The sequence below is a fragment of the Mustela lutreola genome, chromosome 18 (genome assembly GCF_030435805.1).
Source record: "Mustela lutreola isolate mMusLut2 chromosome 18, mMusLut2.pri, whole genome shotgun sequence".
In the NCBI taxonomy this organism is placed as follows: domain Eukaryota; kingdom Metazoa; phylum Chordata; class Mammalia; order Carnivora; family Mustelidae; genus Mustela; species Mustela lutreola.
In genome coordinates this window covers 10,918,069-10,941,953 of record NC_081307.1, presented here as the reverse complement: position 1 = coordinate 10,941,953, position 23,885 = coordinate 10,918,069, and the positions used below count along the sequence as shown (strand labels likewise).

The 23,885-nt window shown below is 36.0% G+C and overlaps 1 non-coding gene and 1 pseudogene across 1 annotated transcript; both read left to right on the top strand.

Moving 5' to 3' along the window:
* Window positions 1–16,002: 16,002 nt before the first annotated feature.
* Window positions 16,003–21,482, top strand: LOC131820668 (elongation factor 1-alpha 1-like; annotated as a pseudogene).
* Window positions 18,012–18,114, top strand: LOC131820723 (U6 spliceosomal RNA). The gene has a single exon (XR_009349749.1). It is a non-coding gene; the product is annotated as a U6 spliceosomal RNA (small nuclear RNA).
* Window positions 21,483–23,885: the final 2,403 nt, after the last annotated feature.

The following is a 23,885-nucleotide window of genomic DNA, read 5'->3' as shown; positions in this document are numbered from 1 at the left end:
GTAACCACAAGGAAAAATCCTGTGGCAATTATGCAAAAGAACATGGTAAAGAAGTCAAAGTATACTGATACTGAAGGACATTAAAACAGCCAAAAAAAAAAAAAAAAGATAACAAGATAAGAAATAAGCAATAAGGAATCTGCAAAACAACCAAAGAGCAATTAACAAAATGGCAATAGTAAATCTTTACCCATCAATAATTACTTTTAAAAAATTATTTTAAATGTGAACAGATTAAACTCTTCAAAGACATAGACTGGCATAAAAAAATACAATGATATGCAGCCTATAGAGGCTTACTTTAGCCTTAAAGACACACATACACCAAAAATGAATGGATGGAAAAATTCATTTCAAACAAATAGTAGGAAAAATAACAACAAAAAACAGGGTTAGGGTTAACTGTATTTAATCACACAAAATAGACTTTAAACTAAAAATGGGGGGGAAAAGAAAGAAAAAACAAAGAAGGTCATTACATTATGATAAAAGAAAACAAAATTATAAATATTTATGCTCCCAAGATCAGAACACCTAAATATATAACACAATAACAAGAGATAAAAGGAGAAATAAAAAATAATGCTCTAAGAGCTGGGGACCTCAAAATCCCACTCTTGATGATGGATAGATCACCCAGACAGAGAATCAAAAATGAAACAGCAGATTTGAACAGCACAATAGACCAAAAGGACCTAACACATATACAGAACATTCTCTCCAACAACAGAAGAATAAACATTCTAATCAATAACACATGGATCATTTCCTAGGATAAATAATATCTTATGCCACAAAACAAATTGTAGCAAATTGAAGATTAAAATGTCTTCTCTGACCACACAGTATGAAATAAATTAACAAAAGGAAAACTGGAAGATTCACAAACACATGAAAACTAGAAATTAATAACAAAAGGAACATTAGAGCGCACCTGGATGGCTCAGTCAGGTAAGCATCTGCCTTCCTCTTGGGTCATGACCTTGGGGTCCTGGAATTGAGCCCCATTTGGGGCTCCCCACTAAGTGGAGTGTCTGCTTCTTCCATTCCCTCTGCCCCTCCCCTCCTCATGTTCTCTCTCTCTCTCACTCTTTCTCAAAAAATAAAATCTTTTTAAAAGGGCAGGGGGAGAACACTGGAAGATAACAACACTCTGCTAAACAACCAATGGATTAAAGGAGAAATTAAAAGAGAAATAAAGTTTCTTAAGACAAAAGAAAATGGAAATACAACATACCAGAACTTATGGGATGGAGCAAATAAACCCTAAAAGGGAAGTTTTTAGCAATAGATGCCTACATTAAGAAGCAAGAAAGAGGGGCGCCTGGGTGGCTCAGTGGGTTAAGCCGCTGCCTTCGGCTCAGGTCATGATCTCAGGGTCCTGGGATCGAGTCCCACATCGGGCTCTCTGCTCAGCAGGGAGCCTGCTTCCCTCTCTCTCTCTCTGCCTGCCTCTCCGACTACTTGTGATCTCTCTCTGTCAAATAAATAAATAAAATCTTTAAAAAAAAAAAAAAAGAAAAAGAAGCAAGAAAGATTCCAACAAACTAAATCTGCTTTGAGTAATTGGAAAAAGAAGAATAATCCAAGCCCAAAGTTGACAGAAAAGGGGAAATATAAAGATTAGAAAGGAAATTGATAAAATAACAGAAAAAGAAAACAATAGAAAATATTAACCAAACTAGCTGTTCTTTGAAATAATAAAAGTGAAAACCTTTAGCTAGACTAACCGAGATATAAAAGTACCCTAATAACAAAAAAAAAAAAAAATAAATGAAAAAGAAAACATTACAATGACTAGCAGAAGTATGAAAGATCCTAAGAGGCTACTACAAACAACTATATACCAACAAATTGGACAATGTAGAAGAAATGGAAAAATTCTTGGAGAAGTATAACTTACCAGAACTGAATCAGAAAGAAATAGAAAAGCTATATATCAATTACTATATCAATTACTAGTAAGGAGATTAAATCAGTAATCAAAAAAAAAAAAAAAATGTTTCTCAATGAAACAACCTCATGACCAGAGGGTTTTACTGGTGAATTTTACCAAACATTTAAGGGAGAATCAACACCAATTCTCAAACTTTTTCAAAAATTTAGAGAAGGGAACACTGCCAAACTGCTTTTGCAATGCCAACATTACCCTAATACTAAAACAAACAAACAAACAAAAAACCTGCTAAAAAAGAAAACTACAGGCCAAGTTCTCTGGTGAATGTAGATGTAAAAATTCTCAATAAACACTACCAAACCAATTTCAACAGCATATTTGAAGAATCATTTACCATGATTAAGTGGGATTTATCCTTGGTATGCAAAGATGGTTCAGCATATGCAAATTAATCAACACAAATTAATCAACACAATTCATCATGTTAATAGAAAATGTTAATAGAAAAAAAATCATATGAACTCAATAGATGCAGAAAAAGCACTGGACAAAATTCAGCATCTGTTCATGAATAAAAAAAACTTTTAACAAATAAGGCATAACAGAAACATATCTTAACATAATGCAGGCCATATATGACAAGCCCACATCTAATATCATACTCAGTGGTGAAAGGTTGGAATTTTTTCCTATAAGATTGCTAAGACACAAGAATGCCCACTTTTACCACTCCTATTCAATATAGTACTGGAAGTCCTAGCTAGAACAATCAGGCAAGGAAAAGAAAGAAAAAGTATTAGAATTTGCAGAACCCCGGGTGGCTCAGTGGGTTAAGCCTCTGCCTTTGGCCCAGCTCATGATATCAGGGTCCTGGGATTGAGCCCCACATCAGGTTCTCTGCTCTCTGCTCTCTGCTACCTCCTCTCTGCCCTCTCTCTGCTGCCTCCTCTCTGCCTACTTGTGATCTCTCTCTCTTTCAAATAAATAAAAAATGTTTTTTTAAGAAGTATTAGAATTGGAAAGAAAGAAGCAAAATTACCTCCATTTGCAGATAACATGATTTTATATGTAGAAATTCCTAACAACTCAATCAAAAAATGTCAGATCTAATCAGTGAATTTAGTAAAGTTGCAGGATACAAAATTAACACACAAAAATCAGTAGTGTCTATACACTAACAATAAATGTTCTGAAAAAGAAAAAAATTGATTTCATTTACAATAACATCAAAAACTATAATACACTTCGGAGTTAATTTAACCAAGGAAATAAAAGATCTCTACTCTGAAAACTAAAAGACATTGATGAGTTTAAAGAAGATACAAGTAAGTGGATATATATATTCATGGATTAGAAATATTAATATTGGTGAGGTGTCAATACCACCAAAAGCCATCTATAGATTCAGAAAAATCTTTATTACATTTTCAATGGAATTTTTACAGAAGTGAACAATACACTCTTAAAATTTATATGGACTCAGAATAGCCAACGAAATCATGAGAAGGAAGAACAAAGCAGAGGAGGGCTCACACTTTCTGATTTCAAGGTAAACTAATCAAAACAGTACAGCATAAAAACAGAAAAATAGGCCAATAGGACACAATTAAGAGCCCAGAAATAAACCTAGGCACATATGGTCAAGTAAGAGTTCACCAGGGTGCCAAAAATACTCAGTAGAGAAATACAGTCTCTTCAATAAATGTAACGAGATCATGAATATTCACATGCAAAAAAATTGTGGCTGAACCTGTGTCTTCCACCACTCACAATATACTCAATGGATTGAATGGATTAAAGATTTAAACATAAGATTTGAAATCATGAACTCCTGAAAGAACACATAGGAATACACTTTTTGACATGGGTCTTGGCGATGGTTTTTTAGATGTAACACCTAAAGCACTAGCAACAAAATCAAAACAAAACAAGTGGGACTACATCAAACTAATAAATTTTTGTATAGCAAAAGAAACCATCAACAAAGTGAAAAGCCAACCTATGTATGGGAATAAATATTTGCTAACTGTATATCTAATAAGAGGTTAATATCCAATATATATAAAGAACTCATACAACTCAACACCAAAAAGAAACTACCACATGTTGTGTTCCCCACTAAGTGGAGTGTCTGCTTTTCTCTCTCCCTCTGCCCTTCTCCCTGCTCATGTTCTCTCTCTCCCTCTCTCTCAAACTATGCAATTAAAAAGTGCACAAAGGACCTGAATAGACTTTTTTTTTTTTTCAAAAAAGGTGTATGAAAGACCAACAAGGCATTAAGGAAATATAAATCAAAGCCACAACAAGATATCATTTTATGCCTATTAGAATGGCCATCATTTAAAAAGCAAGAGATAACAAAAGCTAGCATGGATGTGAAGAAAAGGAATTCTTGTGTATGACTGGTGGGATTGTAAACTGGTAGAGCCACTATGGAAAACAGTATGGAAAAACTAAAAATAGAATTATCATATGATCCAGCAATTCCACTTCTGGAATATATCCAAAGGAAATAAAAACACAAGCTATCTGCACACACACACTCACAAACACACACACTGTTCACAGCAGCATTATTTACTATAACCAAGACATGGGGAAAAAAAAACCCAAGTGTTCACTATAGGTTAATGGATAAAGAAATTGTGGGATAGAAAATAGATGATAGGCAGATGGATAGATGGATAGATAATAGGTAGATAAATAGGTAGATAGATGATAGATATATAGATAGATACAGATAGACAGATAGATAAATGATGGATAGATGATAGATAAATGATAGAGAGGTGATAGATGATATAAATAGAGATAGATAGACAGACAGATGCACTGGAATATTACTTAGCCATAAAATGAGAAAACCGTACCATTTGTGGCAGCATGGATAGAACTTGAAGACATTATGCTAAATAAAATAACTCAGACATAGACATAGGCCTTATGGTATCACTTACGTGTGGAATTTATACATACATACGTACGTACGTACATACCAAGCTCATAAAAAAAGCAGACATGTGGTTTCCAGAGACATGTGTAGGGATCATAGGTTTGGCAATGGTATGACAGGGTTTTCTCTTTTTCGTTTAGTTTTGTTTTGTAAACCTCCTGGTCCTTATCCTTTTTTTTTCCCCTTGCTCTTCCTTTTTCTTTTTCTTTATTTCTTCTTTCAAAATAAATGAAGACAATCAAATGAAACAGGAAAACGTTACTGAATCAGAGTTTACTATAGCAAGAGAGTCAACCACCATCACCTGGGTTCCGGCAGAGAAGCAAAGGCAGTCAGAAGAAAGAGAAATCTTTAGCGTGGTTTAAAAAAATAGAAAAGGAGGTTTCAAGTGGGCCCTGATTGGAGATTGTTGGCATGGGAGGCTGTGGGCAGGCCAACTGGAAGCGGAGCATTCTATATGCTTACGTATGAGTGCATATTTGACTTTTTATGGTTGGTCCAAAGTTGGAAGCAGGGACAAAATTTAGAGAAGTTGCCAGTTAGTTATCAACTCCTTGCCATTTGGGACCAATTGTTATAGAAGCTATTGTTCCCCTTTTTGGATTGTTATTAGATACCAATCTGGCTTCCTATAAGTCTGATATATAGAAGGCTGGCTTCCTGAGCTATTCACTGTAGATAAAGGGGTTGGTTTTCCTGAGCAAATTGCTGCAGACCGTGGGTCAGATTTTTGTTTTCCTGTATGATCTGGCCATTGTCCTTATGTATATTCCGTTTCTTACTCCTCAACTTTTTATCTCCTTTTCTTCGTAACTTTTTCTCATCTTTCTTTATTTCTTCTTAATATTTATGTATTTTCTCAGAGCTTAGTAAAGATTGGGGAAAGGGAATGTGAAATGTGGTAAAGGTCCAGTGTTTAAGGAAACATTTTGTTCATTTATGTCACATTCTGAATAGCTCTTAAATAAAGGATAGGCAATTTGGTAATTTTGTGATCCAGAATGTGTAATAAAAATTGTTCTTATGAACAAATATTAAATAACATGTTATTATTTAGCTATTCTCAAACATAACAATGAAGTGCTTTTTTGTATGTTTCCCAGAAAATAGAAACTTAAATCTGAAAACGTCATTTAGTATCTTCTGAAAGTGAGATTGAACTGAAGAAACTTTCGTTTCTCTACTCTAGACGTGCCAACACATGGGACTATTTTGAAACGAGACAGCAGAAAAAAAATAACATAGCCTCCAATATGTACCTTCAAAACGTTTAATCTTTTTCATTTTAGGAACTATGAATGAATCTTAAGTATAGCCATTTGGCCTAACAATTCTTCATATTTGAAGCTGCATTCAAAATTTTAAAAATTGGCTTTAGAGAAAGTGGATGTTTGTTGTCTTTTTGGAATATTGCCAACTGAAGCAGTAAACCTAAGTGAGTCAGTGAGAATCAAGAGAGTTGGAAACTCATTTAAATTAACAGCCAGATCTGATATTTTTATAGGACACCTGCTCCTGTGTGCTGAAGATCTATGATCAAAGTGCTAGGAGTATAGAAATATTATATTCAATGCAGATTTGCTAAGTTTGTGGATCACACTTTATTATGTGAAATGTATTTTTAGTGGCACTCCCTCTTTTCTGGACTTTTTAAAGCCAATTAGGCATCGATACCTTTAATTGTGAACACCTATAGCATCTTCTCTTATCCACTCTTCATCTAGCATAACACTGGTGTTTTGTTTTTGTTTTTTTTCAGGGGAAATAATGTTGCTGTATAGCTCCAAGCCCAAGGAGGAAGGTGGTAGGTTAGGCCTCCAGATCATAACGGCCTCCTACTATACGAATGTGCCCAAGAACAGCATTTTTTGAAGGTAATCCAGCTGTGCAAACTAAATCATTGCTCACAGTAATTTTACTAATGCATTCCATCCTAAATTTAAAAAGCCTGATGAGTCACCCCGTATCACCAACTGCTTACATTATTAAGCAGAACATAAAAGCATTTACATACATTGGCATAATCCATTGCTGGATCAACCACATTAACTCCTACTTTTATAACCCTTCACACTTCACATGGACAAAATAAATTGTTCTTTAGCCAATAGAATGTGCTGGCAAATATAGAATTAAAATGTCAGTTATTCTACTCTCTCACATATTTTATGCCTACGTTGTTCTTCCATGAAAGTAGTTAACCAGTACACATGAATTTGAAGGACAACAGAGGACTAGGTTAAGCTGTTTAATGTGCTAAATGATACCCATGTAAGGATATAGGACATTATCCTGGTATGGCTTAACAGGACAGAATCCTGATATTAACTTAAGAGAGGCAGAGAGTGGACTAAATTCTCTCTGAAAAGTGTATTGAGTCTAGAAAATTTTCAACTTCAAGAGAACCAGATCCTTATTAAATTTAAATAGAGTCCTTTATTTTTTAAAAAAAAAAGGGGGTGGGGGTTGGGTGGGGAATGTTACTGTGTTTAAAAAAAAAAAATAGCTTTTTCCAGGTAACAATAGTGTCTCTATTCCTGTGGCCATTCTCTACCATTACAATCATCACTCATCATTTATGGTACATGGCACTTTTGATCTTCAGGACATTTGAGGCATTTTATCAAATTTTCCACACTAAGAGGCATAGCTGCCTGTAACAGTAGATATCACACTGTGCTCTTGAAAAGTATCTTGGGGTTTTATTTATTGAGTCATTAATGATAGGAACAGAACATCTATATTTATCATCATCTCTAAAAGAACACAGTCGGTTATGTGTTCAAGACGTGAAAGCATTTGCTTATAATCTCTAAGGAAAAGATATTATTGTTTCCCATGTTGTACTTCTTTTCTCATGTAGTGCTTTTTCATTGTGCTTTTTATATATTTGCTCAGTATCCATATCATGTTACCATGCTGTGTCACTAAACATCTAATATGGACATTGAACATTTTATACCCAATGTTCATGAGAAAATGATCTCATATAAACAATAAAAGTATAACATATTTAGATAATATTTATGCAGTATCAAATCATCTTAAAGTTGCAGGGGTCTTGTAGAATCCCTAACCCTTTTTAACAGGTGCTTGAACAGCTCTAGCAATAGATAACTTACTACCTTAAGCAGCTCAAGGAGATGCTAGTTTCAAAGCTGTATGGGGACTAGATTATAAACATGCATAAAAAGGTAAGAGATAAGGTTACAAAAGGATAGAAAAGTGAAACTGAGATTACCATATAAAATCAGAACCTCTGTAAAGTACAGACTTAGCACATCGGTATACTAGAAAATTATCTGCGTACCAAACTAAGAAGAATCACAGAAGTTTGTTTAGGGTCTTCAATTCTTTGTTTTATTATGGCTTAGTTTCTGTGCTTGGTAAGAACCCTCTCATTCAGAATTTATATTATATGGATTTGAGATTTAACTTATTATATCAGAAGCGTTAAAGAGCACCCAACCCCAGGCTAATTAAAAAAATAGTCCTTCGGTGCCTGGGTGGCTCAGTGGGTTAAGCCGCTGCTTTCTGCTCAGGTCATGATCTCAGGGTCCTGGGATCGAACCCCCCATCGGGCTCTCTGCTCAGCAGAGAGCCTGCTTCCTCCTCTCTCTCTCTCTGCCTGCCTCTCTGCCTACTTGTGATCTCTGTCAAATAAATAAATAAAATCTTTAAAAAAAAAAATAGTCCTTGACCAATGACAACTCTGGGGAACTAACAAAAAACACCTCTCACACATCTTGAAGCAACCTAGGGATCACTCCAAAAATCTCAGCAATAAATCATTTCATGAAACAAAAGTATAAAACATATAAGGAAATCCTCTACTGTAAGTGAGAGTGAGGGATATTGGAATTAAAGTACGCTAAGATCTTTGTATCTTTCTCAAGAGGAGAGATATACTGCATATTAATTGTTGAATCCAAAAAGTCAAATATGCATGTTAAAAAAAGCTAAGGATACATAAAAAAAAAAAGGAAAAAAGAAATACAATGTTAAACCACCAGTGGTACATGGGAAAAATAATAATAAACCCTAGCAGATAGGGAAAAAGAAGAATCAAGATGTACTAAAAAGCAAGTAAAACAGATAGAAACAAATAAGATGAAATATTAAAAATCAGTGTGGGAAATTACAATTCTAAGAAGATGGTGTATTCCTATTTCCCTATTCTTCCCCTTAGGTACAACTAAAAACTTGGACATTATAAATAAAATAAATATGAGAAGACTCCGAAAGACAGAAAGAAGATAGATTGTCTGGGGAACATAAGAAACAGTACAGCAATGATTTCCCTGAGTTTTCTTTTTGCTTCATACATTCTATATGTAGAGTTGAGACAGACCGTAATACAGAAATACCAACATGTACAAAGAAAAAGAGCCCACAAAAGACTGTCCTCTTTCCTCAGAGGACCAGGAAAGACAGAAAAATTGTAGGAAATAACTATTCTATTTCAGTCAAACACCAACGAGGGCGGGAGGGAGAGGAACTGTGACCAAAATGCCCATCCACGTCAGAAAAAGCCAAAAGAAAAGCCTAGAGTTACACTCTCAAGACTCTATAAGCAGGTATCTTGGTACCTCTGCCAGGGTGACATCAGAGATGACCAATGGAAGCTTGACTTTGAATCCTTTTGTCTAGTAACAAGTACCGCACCCATGAAATATCAGATGAGACTACATGAGAAGCCTGAATTTCAATACCCACCGAACACTGACAAGGGGCCTCAATTCATTTCTGCTAGAGTGGCATCAGAGGAGGCCTAATAAAGAGTCAGGGCTTCCACCATTTCCCACAAGGGGGTTCCTCCACCCTCGGCTGTCAATAAACAGTGAGTGGGGACCGTCCATAGACTTCTGACTCCACACAGTAAGAAGGCAAGACCCAGCCACCCCCAACTTCACTGCCAAAACAGTATCAGACAAAACCAGCTAAAATAGAAGATTTAAATAAGAACCAGAGTATTTTTTTAAGATATTATTTATTTATTTGTCAGAGAGAGAGAGAATAAGAGAGTGAGCACAAGCAGGGAGAACAGCAGGCAGTGGAGGAAGCAGGCTCCCTGCTGTTCAAGGAGCCCGAAGTGGGGCTTGATCCCAGGACCCCAGGATTATGACTTGAGCCAAAGGCAGGCACTTAATGACTGAGCCACCCAGGCATCCCAGAACCAGAGTCTTATAATATGAATATGTCTGAGTTTAAATGGAAAATTATTCCTTATATGTCACAAGGTACTCAATTAGAATTTTTTTTAAAAAGACAGCCAATATATATCAACACCAGTAACAAAGATGTTACTACCTGACATAAATTTTAAAGCAACTATTATAATAATGCCACAATAAACAATTACAAAAAATGCTGGAAACAAAAAAAGAAGTCTCATCAAAGAAATAGAAGACAGAGAGAAAATGCAAAAGGACACTTTAGAACTGAAAATAGAGTAATCAAAATAAAAATGAATGGGCTCAACAACAAAATGGAGTGGATAGAGAAAAGAGTCAATAAGCTAGAATATATAGGAAAAGAAATTATCCAATTTGAACCACAGAGAGATTATGGGCTAAATAAATAACATGAGAACCTGAAAGGTGAGACTATAACAAAAGATTTAATATTCGTGCCATTGAGTCTTAGAAGGATATGAGAAGAAAGGCAAGGCTGAAAAGGAATTCAAATAATTCTTTGCACAAAACTTTCCATGTTGGCAAAAGACACAAACCTGAAAATAAAAGCAGTGAGGGAAACCTAAACAGCATAAAACCAAATAAATCCATGCTAAGACACATCATAAGTAAGCTTTTGGAAACTAAAGAAAAAGAAAAAAAATTTTGAAAGCAGCACCAAAAAATGACACCATATCTATAGAGGAAAGACAATTAGAATGACAGTGTATCCTTGTCAGAGAGGTCTTGGAGACCAGAAGCGAATGTCACAATAGTGAAAGAAAACAACTGACAACCCAGATTCCTCTACCTAGATAGTATCCTTCAGAAATGAATGGGATCATCACGATATTCTCAGGTGAGGAAAATAAAAATAATTTGTCATCAGCAGACCTACACTAAAAGAATGACTAAACAGAAATGAAATGACATAAGAAGGAATTTGCAGTATCAGAAAGGTAAAACACAGTAAACAAAAATATAGGTTAATACAGAAGGCTTTCCCTCCTTCTGAGTATTGTAGATTATATTTGATGATGGAAGCACAAATTACAGAACAGTCAGATGCAGATCTACATAGGTAAAGATAAAATATTTAAGATGATCATATTATAGAAACAGGAAAGGTAAAGGGACATAAAATAAAGTATGCTTTCTACACTTCACGTCAATTGGTAAAATGTTGACATTAATACATTGTGATGTTATGTATATGTAATGTAATACCCAGAGCAGTCACTAAAAAAAGCTATAAAAAACGATAGTCAAAAACACTGCAGATAAAACAAATCAAAATTCTAAAAAATATTCAAGTAACTTAGAGAAAGTAACTTTAGAGAAAGACAGAAGAAAAAAAAAGAGAAACAGAGAACAAACAGAAAACAAAAATTATAAGGCAGACTTAAGTGTTTATCCCAGAGAAATGAAGATTTGTGTTCACACAAAAACCTATATAGGAGTTTCTGTAGCAGATTTATTCATGATAGACAAAACCTGGAAACATCTCAGATGTTCTTTAATAGGGAAAGACCTAAACTATAGTACATACACTACATTGAATCTACTCAGTGATCAAAAAGGAGCAAACTATATGATATACATAACCTGGGTGAATCCCCAGAAAATTATGTGTATGGAAAAAGCAAAGTCTGTTAATTATACACAGTATGATTCCATTTATATAACAGGTTTGGAATTAAAAACGTATGGATTTCTTATGGTTGGTTTGTGTCATATATCTTTCCTTATCCCTTTATTCTCAACATGTTTGCACAGGTGAATCTGAAGTGTGTCTCCTGTAGGCAGAATAGGCTATGTCTTTTAATTCACCCTGACAATCTCTGTCTTTACATGGCTGTATTTACACCACCTCTATTTAATGGAATTGTTAATGTGTTAAAGCTTAAGTCTGCTATTTTTCATTTTGTGATCTCTGTTTCTGTTTTTCATTTTTGTTTTTTTTTTTTCTGTGTGTTCCTATGAGATATTTGAATGTTCTTTAGTATTTCTTTATGATTTATCTATATGGTTTCTGAGTGGATGTTTTCTATAGATACTTAGTAGTTGCTTCATATATTACATTTTATATACAAAACATAATACAACCTACGAATGTTGACATTTTACCAATCTGAATGAAATGTAGAAACCATGCCTTAATTTACCTCTCCCCTTTTATAATATAATGGTCAAATATGCCCTCTATAATATAATGGTCAAATATGCACTGTTTAAATGCATATCATTTAAGAGCGCTTTAATTTTTGCTTCAGTCATCAAGCATAATTTAAGATGCTCAACATGACAATAACCTATTGAATTTCACCCTGTGGTGAAAGAGTTTTACTGTTTCCATTGTTCATTCATTCTTTTTGATGTTTTCTTCTTTGGTCATTTCCTGTTTAAGGGACATAGGTTAGCCATTTTTTAGAGCAGGTTTACTGGCAATAGTTCCCTTAGTTTTCCTTCATCTGAGAATGTCTTGATTTCTACTTCATTCCTAAAGAACATTTTCACTGGATGTAGAATTTGGGGCTGAAATTCCTTTTCTTTTCACACTTTAAAATGATGTGTTGCTTCTTCTTGGCCTCCATGTTCTCTGATGAGAAATCTGCTGTCAGTTGAATTGTTTTCCCTGTAAGTGGTAAGGTATTGTTCCTTTCTCATTGTTTTCAAGACTTTGTCTTTAGTTTTCAGAATTTTGGCTGCACTGTGTTTTGATGTGAATATTTTTTAATTCATCATGTTGGGGTTTTTTTCAACTCCTTGCATGTAGGTTTATGCCTTTTGCCAAATTTGGATGTTTTCAGCCATTATTTCTTTAATTACTTTTTCTGCCTTACTTTTTGCCCTTCTGGGACTCCAGTGATACAATTCTTTAGTTACAATACTATAGGTTGCTGAAGTTTTGTCCTTTTTTTTTTTGGGGGGGGGGGGTATTTTCTTTCTTTTTTTTCAGAAAATTTCTATCATTTTATCTTCATATTTACTGATTCTTCTTTCCTCCTCACCATTCTGCTGTTCTGCTAATCCACTGATATTTTTATTTAGTAAATAAATATTTCAGTTCTAAATTTCATCATTTGATTCTTTTTATATCTTCTGAATGTATTAATTATTCACTGACACACTTTTGTGATGCTTGCTCTACCAGTGTAGGATAATTCTAACTCTGTCATCTCAGTGTTGGTGTCTATTATCTTTTTCCTTTTTCTGTTCAAGTTGAGATTTTCCTTGTTCTTTTTTTTTTTTTTTAAGATTTTATTTATTTACTTGACAGACAGAGATCACAAGCAGATAGGGCGGGAGGCGGAAGCAGGCTCCCTGCCAAGCAGAGAGCCCAACGCGAGGCTCAATCCCAGGACCCTGGGATCATGACCTGAGCCAAAGGTATAGTCCTTATCCCACTGAGCCACCCAGGCACCCCTTTCCTTGTTCTTTTTATAATGAACAGCTGCCAGTTGAAACCTAGACACTTTTATATTATAACACTTTGGATTTATTTTTTTAATGGATTTTTTAAAATTTATTTATTATTTTCAGCATAACAGTATTCATTATTTTTGCACCACACCCAGTGCTCCATGCAATCCGTGTGCCCTCTATAATACCCACCCCCTGGTACCCTGACTTCCCACCCCCCGCCCCTTCAAAATCCTCAGATTGTTTTTCAGAGACCATAGTCTCTCATGGTTCACCTCCCCTTCCAATTTCCCCCAAATCCCTTCTCCTCTCTATCTCCCCATGTCCTCCATGCTATTTGTTATGCTCTACAAATAAGTGAAACCATATGATAATTGACTCGCTCTGCTTGACTTATTTCACTCAGCATAATCTCCTCCAGTCCCATCCATGGTGCTACAAAAGTTGGGTATTCATCCTTTCTGATGGAGGCATAATACTCCATAGTGTAGAAGGGTGTGGGAGAGTGCTGCATTGTTGCTGCCATATCACATAGAAGTCTATGATCCTTCATTGGCCTTCACTGACATCCAATTAAGGGTAGGTGGCTCCTCATCACTGCTGGGCAGAGGTGGGAATACCAGCTAAGACAGGAAGGGGTGCCTTATTATTGCTTCCCATGCAGCTCCACTAAGCTCCAAGCTCCTTCCACTAAGGAAGGGGGCTTTGTTAATGCTGGATGGTGGTGAAAGTTCTGACTCCAGGAGGCCTCTTCTAATACCATTCCAACAGGAAATGAGTAGGTTTCCTAATTATTGCCAGATGAGTGAGTAAGGAGAAGATATCTAGGCCCCCCACATTGTCTCTGGTGATACCATAGGAGTCAAAGAGGGATAACTTCACCATCTAAGAGAGAGAAAACTCTTAGCTTTGTACTCAACCTTCTCTGTCACCACCATAGTGGTAAGGTGTTAAGGTACCTCATTTCACCCTGGTGGGAATGGAAGTCTAGACTTCTAATTTGGCTATTGTTGACTTGGGTGAAGATGAAATATGTTCTGTGGTGTTTGACTGAAGAAGAGTAATTATTGCCTTAAAAGTGTTCATTGTCTTATGCTACACCTTTCCTGATCCTTCAACTTAGACTGAGCAAGTTTCTGTTAAGGCTGGGGTTTTCTATTTGTTTTTTGTCTTTTTGATCTGTGCCCATTTTTAAGTTGCTGCTTCTAGTTTGGGACATATAAGGCAAACTGAAAACCTAGGGGAATCACCAAGTATTGTTCCTTAACACGAGGTTCCTAGCCATTCTATTTTTTTTTTTTTCCTTCCAATCTGTCTGAATCTCGTGGTTGTTTTATACATAATGTTCAACACATTTAGTTGTACCTGGTGGGAGGAATAGGAAAAAGTACATGTGTTCCATCTTCCTAAAGTCAAATTTCTTTAGGTTCCTTTTTGAAACTTCTTGTTCCCTGGAATAAAATATATTATAACCAAGAAAGCATAACATTTGTACAGCAGCTTGATACTTTCTTAAGTCTGTTTGCTAAACTTGGATTATCTCTTCTCCTAAATTTAACCCAAGGTCAATATCCAAAATAGAGAAGGAAAGGAAAAAAAATTAAAATTAAGTGTATTTTCTTTATTGCATATCAATATAACATATTGACATACATATAACATATTGAAAACTTCCCTCACACCTCTGGGCAGCAGACTTATTCCTCTTATGGTCTTCTAGTTTCTAATTTTAACATGTGCTCATTATTTCTCATTATTTTTAGTGGTTTACATATTTTCAATCCTACTTGCTATAATTTTTAATTCTTAAAAGTAATTTCTCATTTTCCACTGCAATTTAGTTAGTGTCTACTATGAATTTTACCAAGTGAAATGTGTTTTGCCAGTGATTCTACTATTGTTAATTTTAGAATGATGTGATTATAGGTTTTAGAGTTACTTACTCATAAAACATATTTTTAAAGATTTTATTTATTTATTTTAGAAAAAGCATGTGTGAGGGAAAAGGATGGAGAGAGAAAGAGAAAGAGAATCTCAAGCAGGCTCCGCATCAAGCAAACTACACACTGATTGTGAAGCCTGATGCAGGGCTCAATCTCAGGACCCTGAGATCAAAATCATGGACCCTAAGCCAAAATCATGAGTCTGCCACTTAACTAACTAAGCCATCCAGGTTGTCCTCATAAAATATATTCATAAAACATACTGACTACATAGAAAAATAAACAGACTTCTCAGTCTCCATGGATTTTGCAATCCGGTAGGAGAAGGAGAAAGAGATAAACAAGTAAGCAAACAAAAATATACAGTGACTACATGCTGTGGTGAATGTTATGAATGACTTTAAAACATAGAATAGTAGAATACAACAAAGTAAAGCAACCTAGAAAGTTGAGTCATTAAGGAAGGCTACACTGAAGAGTTTATGATTAAGCTAAACCTCAAAGGAATGAAAAGAAGTCAGCCCACAAAGCATGAAATGGAGGGTGTTCTAGACAATGAGGGGCAGGAGAAAAAGGAGAAAATATCACAAACTAACATAAGAGGTGTAGTGAATGGCCCCACGATATTCTGAAACTGCCTTCCAGGGACCATTTCCAGTTTGGCTTTCTTCAACTTTTCAAGATGTTGTTTCTGCCTACCATCTGCTCAACCAGAAGGTGGTCAGCCTCAGGGACATTGGCAGTGCCAGTTTTCCTGGTGCTCCAGAAGCCTCTGGTCACTAGCTGATTACCCATTCCATCTGAATTCAAAAATCTCAGAACAATAACATTTTCTAATCTATCCAATCTCCAAAGCCCAACCCACAAGGAAAGAAGCTAAATAAAAAGGAATGTTTTGATGGAACAATTGTAGACTGTAGACAGGGAATAAAATACCAGAGTTCAAGGGCTAATTCTGCCATGCCTCATTTTTTTTTTTTTTACATGTATAGGCAATTGCCTTCACTTGACAAATTATTCTTTTCTCCCTGGAAGGAGAAAAATCTCAGAGGTGGAAAAGATCTTATAGATTCAGCAGTATAGCTCTATTAACAGCACAACCAGGTACACACCAATTTTCAACCCTCATATCAAGAGATCTATTCCACCTCATAGCTGTTACACATAAAACCTGCCTTGTCTGAGCTCCCAGGAATTTAAACTGGAATAAATGCTAAGTGATCAGTCTACATGTGAATGTATGTATATAGTATTTATAAACATAATCTATATACATTTTTAAAAACACGAGTGTAAAATAGTTGCACAAATGCTTTGATTTCCTCTGAAGAACAGCTATGCATATGCAAGGAAGTGATAATGTTAGAGAAGAAGCCAAGTACATACAGTTTTTCTACCTCGATGTGTATTCCTACCTCCGCTAAAAGCAAAGATAGTTAACTAGTAATTGCCTCAGGAAGATGAGACACAGAGAGCATTTCTCTTTTCAGATAATGCTGAGCATCTTTCTAGAGAAGAATAAGACTTGACAAGGGGGAAAAGCATGGAAGAGATTTGTTTTTAAGTGATCTAAACACCAACTGTCAGCCTCAAAGGAAAATAATATGCAAGACAGAAATAAAAATGAATGATGACTTAATCAGGACATTATTAGAAAGGGCACTGAGAATTTTAACTCTACCACTTAAAAAAGCTGTTTTACTTTCAAAATCAAGGTATAATCTATGGCCAAAGATGAATCTAGCAAGAATTCAGATCAACTTTATGTTTTTGAAATTTAAATTTTTTCTTTTTTTTTTTAAAGATTTTATTTATTTATTTGATAGAGAGAGAGAGAGAACAAGGAGGGGGAGCAGCAGAGGGAGAGGGAGAAGCAGGCTCCCCACTGAGGAGGGAGCCCGCATATGGAATTCAATTCCAGGAACCCAAGAGCTGAAGGCAGACTCTCAACCGACTGAGCCACCCAGGTGCTCTAAAACAATTATTTTCTGTTAACCGTAAGTAATTAACATAAATGTAGTTTTACTCTAGTGACATACTCTACCTTAACCATTACTTAATGAGTTTCTTTGACCTGACAGTACCACTCTACCTCTTCCAGGACCAAGATCTAAAGCATCTTCTGAAAGTCCCGCTGAAGATTCAAGATACGCCTCAAAAAAAAAAAAAAAAAAAAAAAAACTCAGCTAAAAAGATTTCATGTGGGGGGCTCCTGGGTGGCTCAGTGGGTTAAAGCCTCTGCCTTCAGCTCAGGCCATGATCCCAGGGTCCTGGGATCGAGCCCCGCATCGGGCTCTCTGCTCAGAAGGGAGCCTGCTTCCTCCCCTCTCTCTGCCTGCCTCTCTGCCTCCTTGTGATCTCTGTCTGTCAAATAAATAAAATCTTTAAAAAAAAAAAAAAGATTTCATGTGAAGTTAAATTCAAAAAATGTAGAGCAAAATGAAGCTACATGTATATCTTCTTCAAAGATCTTAGCAAAATGAGCTGCATTTGCCATATACATTTGAGCAAAGAACTTATCTATGCATCAAAAGAGAGATTCTGGTGTTCCTTGAAACATAACTTGGGAACAAACCCCTGGGCACTCTAGTCAGGCTGCAGTATCAAACCACAATTCATACTTACTTCAGCATCACATATATTAAAATTGGAACAATACAGAGAAGATTAGCATGCCACCTGCACAAGGGGACATGCAAACCACAATTCATGGAGTCCCTGTGTGAAACCAAAAATTATTTCCCCCTTCATGTTGCAGAAATGTTCCATTGGATATAAATCTGATCTCATTTGCCACTTAAGGTGCACAGTTTTGTGCTCTTATAACTTTCAGAAGCACAGAACGTTTTCCTTTATTCTCCTAATCTACCTCAACATTTGTATTCTACAATGTGATTATCTAATCTAGTTTTGTAGCTCAGCGTAAGTACCAGGAAATTTACCCTCAATATTCTCACATTTTTTTGTCTTTTATTATTATGTATCTTTTGCTAGTTAGAAATAACAAATTCATGCTCACTGTAGAAATTTAACCAAAATATAAGAAAAGTAAAATCATATGATTTGATATTGTATAAAAGTACTTTAAGGTTTATATTGAGTAATAAATTCTTAAGAAAAACCAAGAATATCATGAAACAAAATAAAAGGAGTAAAGGTAGTATAGGAATTTGCCTTACCAAATATCAAAATATACTAAAAATTCACTTTAATATGATCAGTGTGATAGAGCATAGGAAGAAACGAATAGATTATGGGAACCAAATGGAAAATCGAAAAGTAAATCCAAGGAAAGATAATAATTCATCTCTAAATGGTGACAAAGGGGTATTTGAATTCAGTGGGGAAAGATTATCATCTTATTATTATCATCATTATCATCATCTATTTTTAACAGATATAATGGTTATACATTAAATGGACAATGGTTATACATTAAAAAGAAAATTATATCCCTTCTTCATACCATATACAAAAATACAAATAGATTATACACTTAAATTTATTTTTTAGCAAGACAATAAAACTCTTAGCAGAACATCTAGAAGAGTACATGTTAAAAATTTAAAGAGGAGAAGACATTCTAAACCAAATAAGAAAACTAAAACTAAACTTAAAACACGTAAATATGTAAACATTCTAAAGACATTCTAAACCAAATAAGAAAACTAAACCTAAACTTAAAACACGTAAATATGTAAACTTTTGCATGCCAAAATGCATAATAAAAAAAAATGACTGGCTTTGAAAAAATAATGCAGATGACAAAATAACTGCTTTTATTTGAAATACACAAGGATTGTTTAGAATACAAGAAAAATGCAAACAACCCTATAGAAAAGGCAGAAAAATGGAAAAAGGCAATTCATGGCATAGAAAATTTTAATGACAAAATTAATACTAATTAGGTAAGTTCACCCTTAACATAACTATAAAATATAATTTTATACCACTAAGATTGGCAAGTATTTTTAAACAGTATTTATTACTAGCAGAAATAGGAGATGAAAACATAAATTGTTACCATGTTTGTAGAATGTATGAAAAAATCTGGCAGGAGCAATTAAAAGTAAACATACCAGGATGCCTGAGTGGCTATTGGTTGGTGTCTGCTTTTGCTTCTGGTCACAATCCCAGGATTCTGGGATTGGGCTCCGCATTCGGCTCCCTGCTCAGCAGGGAGTCTGTTTCTCCCTCTCCTGCTCCTCCTGCTTGTGCTCTTTCTCTGTCAAATAAACAAAATCCATTTGTTTAATAAGATAAAGATAAAATAAAGATAAATAAAAGTAAACATAACCTCCCCAAAATGTAAATATACTTATACCATTTTACACCAAATGCCTGGTTTTGGTCATACTTTCCATCAAAAAATAAATCATCAGTTAATACGAATGTATGAATATAGATGATTAATATGAAATATTTGTAGTGGTAAAAGAGTTTCTCTTTCACTGAAAAGTAGAAAGATGGAAAAAGAAGAGGATTAAGAGTATACTTATCCGGCGTGCCTCGGTGGCTCAGTTGTTAAGCATCTGCCTTTGGCTCAGGTCATGATCTTAGTATTGTGGAATACAGCCCCACATCAGATCCCTGTTCTGAGGGAAGCCTGCTTCTCCCTCTCCTGCTTTCCCTGCTTGTATTCCCTCTCTCACTGTCTCTCTTCTCTGTCAAATAAATAAATATATTTTTTAAAGGGTATACTTATCCTTTTTTTCATAACGGGTTTGCCACCAGAACACAGGTGTTGTGAAAACCTCCACTAAACCTAAACCAAAATGGGAAAGGAAAAGACATCAACATCATCCTCATTGGCCACGTAGATTCAGGCAAGTCTACCACTACTGGTCATCTCACCTACAAATGTAGTGGGATCAACGAAAGAACTATGAAAACTTTGAGAAGGCTGCTGAGATGGGAAAGGGCTCCTTCAAGTATGCTTTGGTTTTAGATTAACTGAAAGCTGAATGTCAATATGGTATCACCATGGATATCTCCCTATGGGAATTCAAGACCAGTAAGTGTTATATGACCATCACTGATGCCCCAGGACACAGAGACTTTATTAAAAACATCTCAGGCTCACTGTGCTATCCTGATTGTTGCTGCTGATTTTGGTGAATTTGAAGCAGGTATCTCCATGAATGGGCAGACCCATGTGCATGCCCTTCTCTTTACACATTGGGTATAGAACAACAACTAATTGTTAATGTTAACAAAATGGATTCCCTGAACCACCCTATAGTCAGAAGAGATATGAGGAAATCATTAAAGAAGTCAGAACCTACATTAAGAAGATTGGCTATCGCCCCAACAAAGTAGCATTTGTGCCAATTTCTGGTTGGAATGATGACAACGTTCTAGAGCCAAGTGCTAACATGCCTTGGTTCAAGGGATGGAAGGTCACTTGTAAAGATGGGAACACCAGTGGAACCACACTGCTTGAAGCTCTGGATTGCATTCTGCCACCAACTCATCCAACTGACAAGCTCTTTCATCTGTCTCTCCAGGATATCTACAAAATTGGTGTTATTGGTACTGTCCTTGTGGGCTGAGTGGAAACTGGTGTTAAACTTGGCATGGTGGTCATCTTTGCTCTTGTCAATGTTACAACTGAAGTAAAGTCTGTTGAAATGCACCATTAAGCTTTGTGAGGCCCTTCCTGGGGACAGTGTGGGCTTCAATGTCAAGAATGTGTCCATCAAAGATGTTTGTTATGACAGTGTGGCTGGTGACAAAAAAAAAAAAAAAAAGACCCACCCATGGAAGCAGCTGGACTCATGGCTGAGGTGATTACCCTGAACCATCCAAGCCAAATCAGGACTGGATATGCAAATATACTGCATTGTCATACAGCTCACACTGCTTGCAAGTTTGCTGAGCTGAAGGAGAAGATAGATCGTCGTTCTGAAAAAAAGCGGAAAGATGGTCCCAAGTTCTTGGAATCTGGTGATGCTGCCATTGTTGATATGGTTCCTGACAAGCCTGTGTATGTGGAGAGCTTCTCACACTATCCTCCTCTGGGCTGTTTTGCTGTTCATGACATGAGGACACGTCATGAATATGTCATGAGAAGACATGTTCATGTCTTGTGACATGAACAAGAGGACAAAAAGGCAGCAAGGTGGGACGCCTGGGTGGCTCAGTTGGTTAAGCAGCTGCCTTCAGCTCAGGTCATGATCCCAGCATCCTGGGATCGAGTCCCACATCGGGCTCCTTGCTCAGCGGGGAGCCTGCTTCTCCCTCTGCCTCTGCCTGCCATTCTGTCTGCCATTCTGTCTGCCTGTGGTCGCTCTCCCCCCCCCCCGATAAATAAATAAAATCTTTAAAAAAAAAAAAAAAGGCAGCAAGGCAGCTGGAGTTGGCAAGGTCACCAAGTTTGTCCAGAAGGCTCAGAAATTAATAGTATGAATATTATGATTCATAATATTATGATATAATTTATATGAATAAATAAATAAATATCATGAATATTATCCCCAACACCTGACACCCTAATCTTAATCAGTGGTGGGAGAATGGTCTCAGAACTGTTTGTACCACTTGGCCATATAAGTTTAATAGTAAAAGACTGGTTAATAATAAGAATGCATCATAAAACCTTCAGAAGGAAAGGAGAATGTTTTGTGGACCATTTGCTCTGTGTGTGTGTGGCAGCCTTAATTTATTAGTTTTCAAAGTCATACTTTTTAATGGAAACAACTTGACTAAAAATATATCATAGAGTTTTGAGACCCATTAAAACAAAAGTTTAATGAGAAAAAAAAAAAGCACATTTACCTTGATGAGCCCAGAGTAGCACATAGAATGGTTGAATCATTGTATTATACACCTTAAACTACCATAACACTGTATGTTAATTACACTTAAATAAAAATTTTTTTAATTATTTTTTAAAGAAAAGCATAGGTTCCATGAACTGTAAGAAAAACCTAGAACAACTGAAAATTACACTTTTTCTTAACCCCGTTAGAGAAGTTGGAGTAACCAGAGATGGACAGGCCCATCCCAGGAGAGACAAAATAGAAAGGCTGACTAGTTTGTGACAGAGCACAGGGAGAGGAGCTGGCTATCCAAGCTATTCCCATGGGTTCATTTGGAGGCTGTTTTTCACAGAACCTCATCAGGTACTCAATAGAAATACTGGTGACAGGAACAGTCTCCTGTCAGGAGAACAGGTGACTGTTCCTGTCACCTGTTCTCCTGGTGAGGTGACTGTTCCTTTCACCTACTCTCCTGTCTCCTGACAGGAGAACAGAACATACCCCCCTCACACTCTGCTTTGTGGTGCAGATATGCAGGAGAGGATTAGGAGCCACAGTGGGAAGGACACAGACCCTCACCACCCCTAATCCCCCACCACAGACATTGTTCTCATTTCAAACCAAAGCCTTAAGTTTCTAAACAGGTCTTTAAAATGCTGTTTACCTGTAGGGTCCACATCAAGACCCATGGTAGCTGGTGAAAGGATAGAAGGAAAAACAAAACAATTCGACTATTGATGGAAAAGCAAATAATAATAGTAATTAATAATAATAATAATAATAATAATAATAATAATAATGGGTCCTAAACCCCTTATTAATGCCATTATACATTTCCTACCACTGGAGAGTAAATCAGAAAATCTCTTCTACACAAGATTTTCCAGATGCAAAGAAAGCTTTGATTGCCATGGAGAGGAGAAACCAGCATGACAAGAACGTCCCACCCAAATACCCAAGAATGCAGGGCCAGCCTAAGGGGCTAATATCAAGACTAGCCTAGCAAAGCACTGAGAACCATAGTCTAGCAATGGGGAAGGGGGTAGAACTTAGAGACAGACCTTCCTGTGTACAGGCGTAGGTAGGTTAGAAGGTAAAAGTAGAACACAAACACCAAGAAAAGCCCTCTGGCACCACAGCTACCTCCCTAAGCCCAAGGCAAGAATAGTGAACACTTAAGGACTTTTTGTTTTTTTTTTTTCAAGATTTTTATTTATTTAACACAGAGAGATCACAAGTAGGCAGAGAGGCAGGCAGAGAGAGACCATGACCTGAGCTGAAGGCAGAGGCTTAACTCTCTGAGCCACCCAGGTGACCCAACTTGAGAATTGTTTTAGTAACAGCTTTATTGAAATACAGCTCACACATATGCAATTCATCAACTTACAGTGTACAATTTATTTTTACTACATTTATAGTTTTATGCAGCCATCAGCAGAATCGATTTTAAAACACTTTTATCTCCCCAAAAAGAAACTCCATACCAATTAGATACCCCAACTCTTCCATCTCAATGACCCCCACCTCCAAATCTAAGATGACCATTAATTTACTTTTTGCCTCTGTGAATTTGCCAATTCTGGATGTTCTGTATAAATAGAATCATATAATTTGATTATTAATTGCAACCTTTTGAGACTGACTACTTTCAGCATGTTTTCAAGGTTCATCTATGTCACAGCATGTTTCAGTACTTCATTACTACTTACAGCCAATAAATATATTTAGCACATT